Source organism: Anoplopoma fimbria, chromosome 14 (assembly GCF_027596085.1).
Source record: "Anoplopoma fimbria isolate UVic2021 breed Golden Eagle Sablefish chromosome 14, Afim_UVic_2022, whole genome shotgun sequence".
Taxonomy (NCBI): Eukaryota; Metazoa; Chordata; class Actinopteri; order Perciformes; family Anoplopomatidae; genus Anoplopoma; species Anoplopoma fimbria.
This window is the reverse complement of record NC_072462.1, coordinates 6,311,023-6,322,588: the sequence shown is the minus strand read 5'-3', so window position 1 is coordinate 6,322,588 and position 11,566 is coordinate 6,311,023.

Genomic DNA, 11,566 nt, shown 5'->3' with positions numbered 1-11,566 from the left:
ATAGATCAATGCCGACGCATGCTTTCATATGCATACAAATCAAGGTGGCGTAAGATACATCAATCACCCTGCAGAATAATCAAATACCACAATCCTCCCCTGAGTTTAGTGAATACTGTCAAGGCCATGACACCGCAGGTGTTATATACTTACATCCACTTTGATGTGCATCCGTGCGTCTTGGGTGTGTAGGGGAAGAAGATATGTGGAAGAAGTGCAGGTGGAAATAAAGGTATGGATGTGTGTAGTTAAACCACATATGCATGAATTCAGAGCCAACAGCCAGTTCTGAGAAAAGATTGGTTTTAAAAGTTCCTCATCACAACTCTTAGCTGTGGAAAACTGTGAAAGTGAAAGAATTGTGGCAGTAAAAAGAAAAGCATATATTAAATCTAATGGCAAACATAGCCTTTTTTATTTTACATTAAATCTGACCTTCATGTTAGCATGTTGGTGTGGTTGCTGTTTTTCGAGGGACATCTGGACAAACTGGCATATTTACATTTACAAAAAGACAAAAAGGGAGAAAAAGAACCAGGAAAAACTACAAATGAAAACGTTAACACCTCTCTTTGCTTAAAATGTAACTGTGTTTGAAATATTTTTTTATAGTTCAGTCCAAGCAGATGGAGCTGCCCACATAAAGGCCCTTCTACCAAGCCTGTTATGTTCCCTTAGTAAAGACACAAGCAGGAAGCCCCGGAGAGAGCATGCTGTAGTTTGAATTTGGTATTGTAAGTAAATATGAAGGCAGATGTAATGGAAGCTGTTAAAGGGTTAAAGTGCAATTCTTAAAATACTAAATCCTGAAGACACACATTAAGCTACGGAAAAGATAAGATGTTGGTAGCTTGTTGCATTGAAGAGATTTTGGGGGTCTGGGGACAAAAACTACTTGGATTAGGAAAGATCATGGTTTGGGTTTTTACAAAAAAGAGACTTGGTTAAATTCTTGGTTGCAATCGTGGTCACAGTTTAAAGGAACCGATGTGTTTTATTCACATTATTTGCTGACCCATCCTTCCATCCCAACTTCCAGGTCTGACGGCACTAATATCATCATCCACCTTTGTTCCTGACGGATAAAAGCCATAGTTTACATGTTCTTTTCCTTGTCAGCCATTGTTTTCAGGGCTGATGTCGGGCTATGTGTCTTAACCATCCCTCCAAGAAAACAAAAACAACTTTCCCAACTCAATGTTTTGTCAGGAATACTGAATGTTGAATGAAAGTTTCATTGCACCAAAGTACCTCCAAACTGAAAGCATAGATCCACTTCTAGAAAAACTTCCTAAAAGTATGCTAATATGCAAAAGCTGCAGCTGTGAACTATCCTGATAGATATGCTGACAACCCCTGAGAGTTTCCTCTTCCTCCCTTCACCTACAGTCTGTGGTGGGTATCAAAATGTTCCTCCCTGCTGCTCACTAACAGCTCCGCGTGGTCAGTAAAAACCTCCGGAGACCACTGAATATTTCTTATTTTAACTCAATTTCTTTCCCCCAAACTGACAGTATGTTTTCATAAATGTGAAGATCACTCAATTTTTTTAAAGTTTTATGTTAAACATAAGTTCACTGATGTGAATTATAACTGCTGAGTCACGCTGTGTTGAAGCACGATGCTTCAGCTGAAACTGAATTATCGGCTGCTTGAAATGTTTGGAGATGTCGGTAGTGTGGCGAGGTGTGTGCAGATGCAGAGTGGGTCTCAACAAGAGAGACAGACGAAGAGTCAGACGGAGAGCCTCCTAATCAATAGCTCCTTAATGGTCATCTTTATAGCTGGACAATTGTCCCATCAGCCTGGCGCTCTCGCTGCTCTCCTGCGCTCCGGGTGTGGCGTTAGTCAGCCTGGCTCTCTGAAGGACGTCCGAAGACTTTCAAAGGCGATAACAAATCAAACTGTTCCCTGAATCTAATATCAAACAGGCCTGGTGTCAGCATTTATTAGAGAAATCAGATTCCCCCTCCTCCTCCATCCCCTCGTCTCCCCCCTCTCTCTCCCACTTGCAGTATTCCAACACACTGCGGCCCTTTGAAGTCGAAAGAATGCAGGATCGCAAATTACCCAGGAGACGCAGCTGATAGTCTTTGAAGCCCTCCTTTGATAGTGTTGTTTTTTTTGTGCTCCCCCTGCATCTCTCTCCCGCTATCTCTCGCTTGCTTTTCCCTTTCCTTCTACACACAATGTAGCTTGCAAACATTAATCTGCACAATGGTGGGATTACACACACATACTATAACACTTATATTGAGTAATAAGCAGGACCTGCTGGAAATGGACGGGAGAATTTTAAAGGAAAAAGGGAAGGGGATCCTTAAAACTTTCTTTTTTGGACTTCTTTATTTCATTTCACAATAAAAGAGGTGGACAACTCCCCTAAGTCTTTGGACAAGGCTGTGGTTTTGATCCACCAGCCAGCATGAGGATCTTAACGCTGCTGTAACTCAAACTCTGGGCCTGAAGCACAGCTAGCTCCCTCTTTCCCAAACGAATGACAGATGGAAAGTCCATGAGCATGATGTAATTTCCCCTTAGCTATAGTCTTCGGCATCCTCTTGAGCAAATATAAGCTGTCAGGGAGCATTTTCTGTTTACCCTGGTCTCTCCTCAGTACATCTTAGGGGTAAAGGCACTCAGAAGCTATTTTCTCTATATCAGACAGCCTGACAGCTAATGCGAGGACGTATCTGCTTAGGAAAACTGACAACAAACGCCCACTTGTTAAATGGCTGCTTTTTGGTTTAGGGCCGACTGAGAGAAAGCAAGATTTTTATTTGCAACAAACGAAAAGACGAAAAAAAACATTGCGTATAAGCTTAAAAACTGAAAGGAGAATTTTGTTCAGTATATAGCCGGTAAAAAATCAACTGACATCTCTCTGATATAGATCGTGAGGAGGTAGAGAACATTGGTATGAGGTGTCATTTGTGCCAAAACAACACTGACCACTTTATACAATATCATGTCAACTGTGAAGTATATGTATCTGTTGTGTTTTTCTCCCTGTTATTTACAAGGCAACTTCCTTGTTCGCAGTTATACCCATCTGTACGATGCGTCATTGCGTGCACATTGACAAATATGCTCCAGTCATTCTATAGTAACTGTACTAGTTTGATACATAGGCAAGTATGTAAACAATTCCATTCACAATGCACGCTGGTTGTCTATGTTAACGCGTGGTTAAAAAGCAACTCTTCGGCAACAATTATGGAGCAAAAACGCATCAACAGCTATTTCAGCCTCAAATGAAGGCACATACTGAAGACATCCACAAAAGCATTTCACAAAGCCTGGGTGATTTATTTATAGTACAACTGAATACGCCCACAGGAAGCCGGTTTCTTGTGCAAAACAGGCCATTATTTCTTCTTATGTTATTGGCAGACTCCCTCCCGTGAGAAACAGCAGGATTAGATCCGCTGTCTATCAGCGATATGTTGTAATCCAGTCGATACTTCCAAGGACACTTTGACCATCTATGTTCTAATCTCTGGGTTTTTCAGAGGGCTCTACACTGACTAGACTGTCATGACTCACTAACACACAACATTGACTCATTATGTAGATGTGCACCGAGCTGAGGACACTTGACGTTCTTTCTTTTTTTTGGTAAAATGTCAAATATCTTTGAAGTTTTTCTCCCTTTTCATGTCACAAGATCTAAAAGTTTTGTATTAGTTCTGAGCACGTATTAAACCTCCACTTTTTAATCACCAGGGAATTCAATGCATCGTCTCCACGATCCAAGTACAGATCATTTCCATGGAGATGATGCAACCATTTTGAATTCAAGTGTAATGACAGTCCATTGTAGTTGGGATGTAAAACCCTTTCATAAATCTTAAATGGCCTCCGCTTCATTAAAGACATGTTACTCAAAAGCTCCTTAGTGTGCTTTTGTGTTTGACAGGTTTGACAAACTCTGCTTTTTGAATGATGTTCAAGGAAATGATGGCTTCCTGTGAGCGTGACATGCACTTGAAGGGCGATATGTCATGTGGCGGCGATGACGGCAACACACAAACAGGCAAGCAGCGCACCCACTCAAAGTGTGTCACACCGGTTTGAGAGCACATATGCACAGACCCTCCCTGATGTAGAGTGCTAGCTGCATCGCTCTGGTGGTTTGGGAGCCTCACGTCCACTTAGATAATTAACAGTGATCAAGGGTCGTCCTGCCTGTCGTAGTTGCCTCATGTTAGCGCCTGTTCAAAAGGACTCAAACTCACTGGCCTGAGCTGAAAGGAAAGCTACACACAGGCGCATATTCACATCCAATAAACCCAAGTGTAAATGTGAGTATAGGTTTCTGAGGTGGGGGCTGAAATCTGACTTGTTTAATATGAACATTTGAAGATCAAGCGCCTTCCACCCACGTCCACCGGAGGCTTTGAAAAGGGACCCAAATCATAAAACGCACCATATATATCAGTCATTAGAGCACTACTCACTTTGAGATTATGAGATTTTGATATTTAGATTTTTTTCTCAGTCTGTTTCATCCCTTCTGACATCGATTGGTTTGGTAAAAAAATTAAAAGTGCAAAAATGCAGAAATGTACACATGTTCAAGACAGGCATGTCACACACACAAGCAGAAATTAACACTTTCAAAATCAAATACTCAATGCAAAGAATCCTAACCACATCTCAAGAAAAAAATGCACCAACACCCGCACCAGCTGGTAATTATGGAAGTCTACTCTCCACAACAGTGGAAGTGCAACCCGTCAACACCACTGTGGCTTTTAGCACTTCTCCACTAAGTCTCCAAGGAGATGAAGGACAAAGAAAGTGAGGAAAGAAATATGTTCAAGAGGGCATACCATGTTCTCTGTTTCCCAACCTTTTTTCATCCCATCAGCCCCATCAGATGAGCCCTTCATCAACACCACCCAACATCTTCCAATGTGTTCTTCTGAATGGATAATAAACAGGATGTTATTTTACACAAATAAACACATTACGTGGATAGGGTATCTTTCTTTTATGCATGAAGGCTTGGAGTGGCAGTAGCTGGTTGCATCAACCATTCATCCATCACTTTTAGCGACCTGTTTTTTCCTCTCTACAAACTTGCTAACTAGTTTTCTGGGACTCTCGGTCACAGCACATGGTGTTAAGGTGTTAAAACTGTCTCAAGTTGGTGGGAGGTCAGTCTTTTGTGGTCCTTTTTTGATAACGGGTAGATTTAGACTGTCATCCTTGTTTCAACAAATTCCCAAAAGGAAATTCCCAAAAGGAGAGGACAGTAGTCAATGAGGGAGCAGAAGTTTGAGAGAAGTTTGGCGACGTAAATATAGAGCCAGAGGGATAGTCTGACGAGGGACGAGGTTGGTGTGGATGGGTGGATCACCAAAACATTGGACTTTGACATGAAAGGCCGCCGTTTCCAGCTGACAGCATTGGTTTCTTCACCATAATCGTTTCCCAACCTTAACCAAGTAGGTATTATTCTAACCATAACAACGTAGATCCACAAAGCTTAACCAAATAGTTAATTCAACCCAAATCACTGGGATTCCGTCTTTACTAAACCCCAACCAGGTTAGTTTTGAACACATCCAAACTTTAACCATAGATAATTAAGACCAACTGTGATTTGTAATGGTTTTGGAAGGAAGGAAATAATGCCCGCATGTGTTGTTCTGGATGTCAATTGAAACTATTCTGTATTAGTTTTTTTACTAACAATTATTATTTTCCCCTTAAACTCACTAAACTCATAAATTACAACCTAAAAGCTTACTTCTAGCTCTTTTCTCCAAGCAAAACAGGACATTTTCTAATCAATAGTACATTAAATCCTTGGAGCTTTTTTGAAAGTGCTAGGTCAAGAAATAGAAATCACCAAATACATACAATTTTGTAATAATCCATCAACATCTCAAAATGTTTTTAGATAATTAGATAATTCAGAGATGATTCAGATATTATTAACCAGAATTCAGTGCTTTCATCTCAGGAACTGAAGAATAAATATAAACTCAAATATATGTTTTTAAGTCAGGCAATTGAAATGGTTAAATCATTAAATTCGATTTCTTGTATTGTATCCATTTATGTACTGTACTCAGATCATTACTCAATCAATCCCCCCCCAAAAAATGGTGCCAGATCAGAAAATGCTCACATGTGTGGTTCTCAATGGCAATTACAAACTATTGTGTGCATTTGCCTCTTTTTAAACAGTGTCAGCGGTCTCTTTTCTGGCTCACATTGTTTAATTGAAGTCGCCCATTTGACATGTTGTGAGCCACAGAAAAGCCACTGAGACTGAAATGTTTGTTTTTCAAAAATAAAAAACAAAGATTTTTATAAAACTACTTACCTACATTGTCTATTTTTGGGGTAATACTTGTAGTCTGGGAGCACCTCTTTAGAGCTGAACTGATTATTCAACGACTGATTAGTTGAATTAATCACCATCTATTTTGATTAATTAACTGTGTAATAATTCAAGCAAAAGTTTTTCCAGCTTCTCAATTGTAAGGATTTGCTGCTTTCCTTTATATTGGTGTCATAGTAAAATTATTATAAAAATGTCACCTTTGGCTAAAGAACATTTTTGAGATATTTTGTCACATTTCAAACACTAAAAAAAAAGAATCAGCAATTTAACAGCAAAAAAAAAAATAGTAGCAGCCCTACAACTTTTATTCACCCAGGACTCTCAAAGACAAAATATGTAAAGGTCAAATAAAAAAGAGAATGCAAAAATATGTAGATTTGGTAATTGCAATAATATAATCATTCACACAGACTGACACAACATTTATGAATTCAGCCTCTCCTCCCTTTTGTCAGTCATACTCTGTTCTAAAGGAAACAAAAGTGCTCTCCCCTGGCTGGGTTGGAAATGCTCTCTCCCCTCCACAAAGCAAGTTAAAAACAATGCCATAAGCTCTGCTGTGTGTGTCTCACAAGGCTTCAGCGGTGCAATAACGCATATTGTAAGCTCACAGAAAACAGGACGGCACACACAGGGGTAAAGCATCTTTTCATCTCCACATTATCGGTGTGAGACTGCTAATGAGAGCCGTTGGATGTGCCTGTAACCCCATCAGTTTCATCCTATTGAGCCCAGTGAGCATGCAGCCAGTTCTCTGCCACTAAGGGACTTGTAAAAAAAAAAAAGATGTGTGTGCGCGTGTGAGTGCGTAATTAGGGGTTGAAGAAGAGGGATGGAGGGGTTAAACTGAACACCGTGGAGAACCACGGCATCTGGGAGAACAGATGAGGGAAGGCAGAGGCTGAAATCTCTTTCTTTCGCATTTCTTCATCCTTTTAGAGTTGCAGGCCGTTGAGGGAAGGGGGGGTGCGGCCCCTCTGTTGGGACGAAAGGAATCTAATCTTAAGATTGAGGGGGTGGAATCAATATACATTAGAAATGCGGAATAGAGGAGGAAAACAAAGAAAGTTAATTGTCTGATGACCTTGTTTGCCTTTATTTCACTTAAGTGGAGAACGTGTTTAAGGACACACTCGTGGGTGGTGAATTTGCTCTAAAACGTACAGTAGGCCAACATGTGTTATGTGTCATTGTGTGTCTAAAAAACTTTAACCCTATTCTACACTATGAATCATTTGTTTTAATGGCACTTGTAAGTGAGTCCAAAGCTTCTGAAATCTAGAAATTTGGATTAGAGTTTTAGCTGTTTTACTAGCTTAGCAAACAAACAATTTGCTGTATCTCTGTATAACAATCTGTCACCTCTCTGCTTGTTTTAGGTTTTTCTGCTAATTCTATCTGCTCTCAAGACTGGTTCCTAAATTGTATTCGTAGCTGTGAAAGACCTGATATACTTTGTGGTTTTCAATGCATGAGCTTCCTGAAAATATTTTCAAAATATAGTTTTCAAGCTCCACTGGAAAAGGGAGGCCTCCTTCGGTGTATTTCGGAACTTTTGAATACATATTCAGCCAGAAAAAGATTTAAGTGAGTAGAACCAAGCTGTTAGCAGGACAGTGAGACATTATGCAGGACTGTTGTTGTTGTTGTTGTCTAGTTCAGTGGTTCTCAACCTTTTTTCAGTGATGTACCCCCTGTGAAATATTTTTTCAGCCAAGTACCCCCTAACCAGCGCAAAGCATTTTTGGTTGAAAAAAAGATGTAATACACAGCGCTCTGCCATCAGTGTCTGATTTATTAAACTGTCAACACTGAAGATTGCATTGTTGCAACAAAGGTTGTCATTTATGAACTTACACTTTTATTTTATTGAATATTTATTGAATAACTATTTTTAAAGGATTTTGGAATGGATGCTAATTTGAAATATATTTTTTTTAAATCTCACATACCCCCTGGAGTGCCTTCACGTACCCCCATTTGAGAACCACTGGTCTAGAGTATGCACAGAATGACTAAAGCTTGTCATCTGAAGAAACTAGAAGAAACTGAACACAGAAGAGCAGTGATGGGGTTTAGAGAGAGATAAATAGATTGGTAGTATTAAGTTATCACAGTTCAGTGTGGAAAAAATAGGCATCATCTTGTGGCATTGCAATCTAAACCCTTATCCATATTAGATAAGGCACCATTTAGAAACACATTCAGGAAAAAATGCAAAAAAATCATATCCTACAAAGCTTAGCAGATTATAGGAATTTATTCTGCATCTAAATGAGGATTCACACAATCATATTGAAAAAGGCTAATGTTAAATATTGGTTTCAAACTTTTTCATAAGCAAATGTTTCTAGCCTGACCAGGAATAAAACTTACAAATTACACATAAATGCATGCTTGTTTGTCACGGGGAGCAAACAAGCATGCATGTGAATGTCTTTTGTGGCTCGGGAGAGGTTTTGTCAAGTCTGAGAAAATACAAGATCCCTATGTTAATGACTTGCGTGCATTCATGTGATCAACATAATTGTATGATTACAGAGTTGTGGACGTGTGAGGATTGAGAAACGGAGCATTGACAATAAACACGGTTAAATGGAAATCTGTGTTTTGTTACAGAACTCTCTGAAGTCATTCATGGTGTTGCAACTCGATGGTTCACATGAAATACTTTTGTGTGACAAAGGAAAAAAGAGCTTGAGAAACACACAGCTGGCCAACTTCTGTGTCATCTGGACGTGATTGTTGGTTTTTCCAGATGCGGTCTCCGTGGGTGGACAATCTGACAAGCATTTAGCATGAAGAATACTGCCTATTTCAAAATATCTCGACCTCTGCTGATTTTATTTTCACCGATGTATTTTAATCTAAAAATCTGAACTGACCTGCAGTAATGCAATGCTGAAACCCTTTATTTAACTGCATCAAAAATGTCATACCTACTGTTGTTCTTCTGTTCATGCGTCATGAGAGTGATCCAGAAGACCACGGACCAGTCAAAGATATATCATACAGATTTAGTAAAGAAGGCATTTGACCATATCACGTCACATTTCTCCTTCTTTCCTCAATATCTGATACACAACCCAGAACACTTTACAATCACTAAGTGATGCTCGAGGGGAACTTTGGGTCCGTTGTCCATTTTTTAAACTTTCTTTTTTGAAGAAGCACAGAAATAAAACAAAACATAATAGGACAAATGCATGCATTCATACAAGTGTTATACTGATAGAAATATGTGCCAGTTGATGCAGTGATGGATTCAAAAATGTATCAAGCTGTATATTTAGCGTAAAAGTCATTCTCTCCATACTTTGAATATTATTCACATATAGGCCCAGTTTTGGTCCAAACCAAAGATTCTGTTTTTGGTTTTACATATATAAGATTTTTTTTTGACTGATTAATAAACAAACCAGAAACTTTGTATTAAGTTGTGGTGCAGTGCAAAGTACTCCCTCATTACCTGACCTACCTTGCTTTAGTTTGTCGGCTACCAAACTGAGACAAAGTGTGTGACATCAATTTAAAGAGCCGAGTCACTTAGTATTGGTGACTGACTGCTCATGCAGCCACTCTGGGGTACGCATGCTAAAATGTAAAGAGAAATATCGCTTTAGGTTAAGACATGAAACAGCCTATTAAAACTCTGAGCAGCTCAGGTTTGACAAGTTGGAGAACGATATCTATATACAGTACAAGTATCCCCCCTCACAAGACCGGGTATCGCTGGACCGGGTATCCTGTTCAGAGCGGAGCAGGGGAATTACCAACCAGAGACGATATCAAGCCTCCTGAAGATGATGCAGAAACAGTCATTCATATTTCATAAGCAGAGCCCTTTGCATACCCCCCCCCTCCCTCCCTCCCTCCTACCTTTAACGTTTGCTTATTAAATTTGCAGCTGTCAAAGCATACCTCAAAGACTTAGCGTGCACACACACACACACACACACACACACACACACACACACACACACACACACACACACACACACACACACACACACACACACACACACACACACACACACACACACACACACACACACACACACACACAGAGAGAAACTTACACACAAGCACATGCAATTACTCAAGAAAATCCTTGGTGTGCAGTAAGATGCTCACACAAGGTGCAAGAAACACACACACACACACTGTTTCTATTCCCAAAGCTGAGACAGGTACCCTGACTTTAAACTCATTACTTTAGACAAGGTTTTTAATGGAGGCTAGAGCTGGGCAACACCAAGGCACAGAAATGATTGAGATGGAGACAGAGACAGAGAAAGGGACGGAGGTGAGAGTAAACTTTTCTTTTTAAGTCACATCACCCCCTCACCCTACTTGACCACAGACCTGATTCTGGTGAGGAAGTTAAGAAACAAACCATGTAAGATAAGCAAGCTGGTATAGGAGAACCTGAAGGCAGTGTGCAAAATACTCCCGGGGTACCAAGACCTCGAGATTGACTCTTCAGACCCCCTGAAAGCCCCAATAGCAAAATATCGGGGGTCTCTCAAACCATAAGACAATAATTTTTCATTGGCTATTGTCACTAAAAAGCTTACTAAAAATGTAACTGCAAAACATTTATTCACAAATATGAAGAGTGAGAATGAGAGAGGATTTTTTCCGCCGTAAATGACACATCCAGTCAGAGCAGCAACAGGTTGCACAATGGAAGCCTGTCTTCACGTCTGTTTGTGGGCCTAACAAATTTGATTCAGTGCCTTTTGTCAGAAATGGATTAAAGCAGGACATTGTCTCTTCTCTTCTTGGATACCAGGGTGCCAAATTAGGGAGACACATTAGGGAGTTTTTTAAGAACACGCATCCTGTTTTTGAATCAAAACACCAATGCTTGCGTTTTATCTGTATTGGCTGTATCATCTGTACAAATAACATCATTTCTGTTAACGTATTTGTCCTGTGCATATTCTGTTGCAGGTGTTGTTCTTGCGTGTTGCGTTGTGTCAGTGGCCTTATTGTTAACAATATTAGCCTCTGTGATGTGTGTGCAAAGTGTGTACAGCCTAGTTGCCTTGGCTTGCATCCATGAAATCTTGTATACTGCATATTGAGTCTGTGTAAGACTTGCCCACTGCCACCAGGTATTTCAAACACAGCCTGAACATAAATCCTATAGCTCATATACTTTATCTCCAGTTCAGATTTCCTCTTTGCGACCATGTAAAT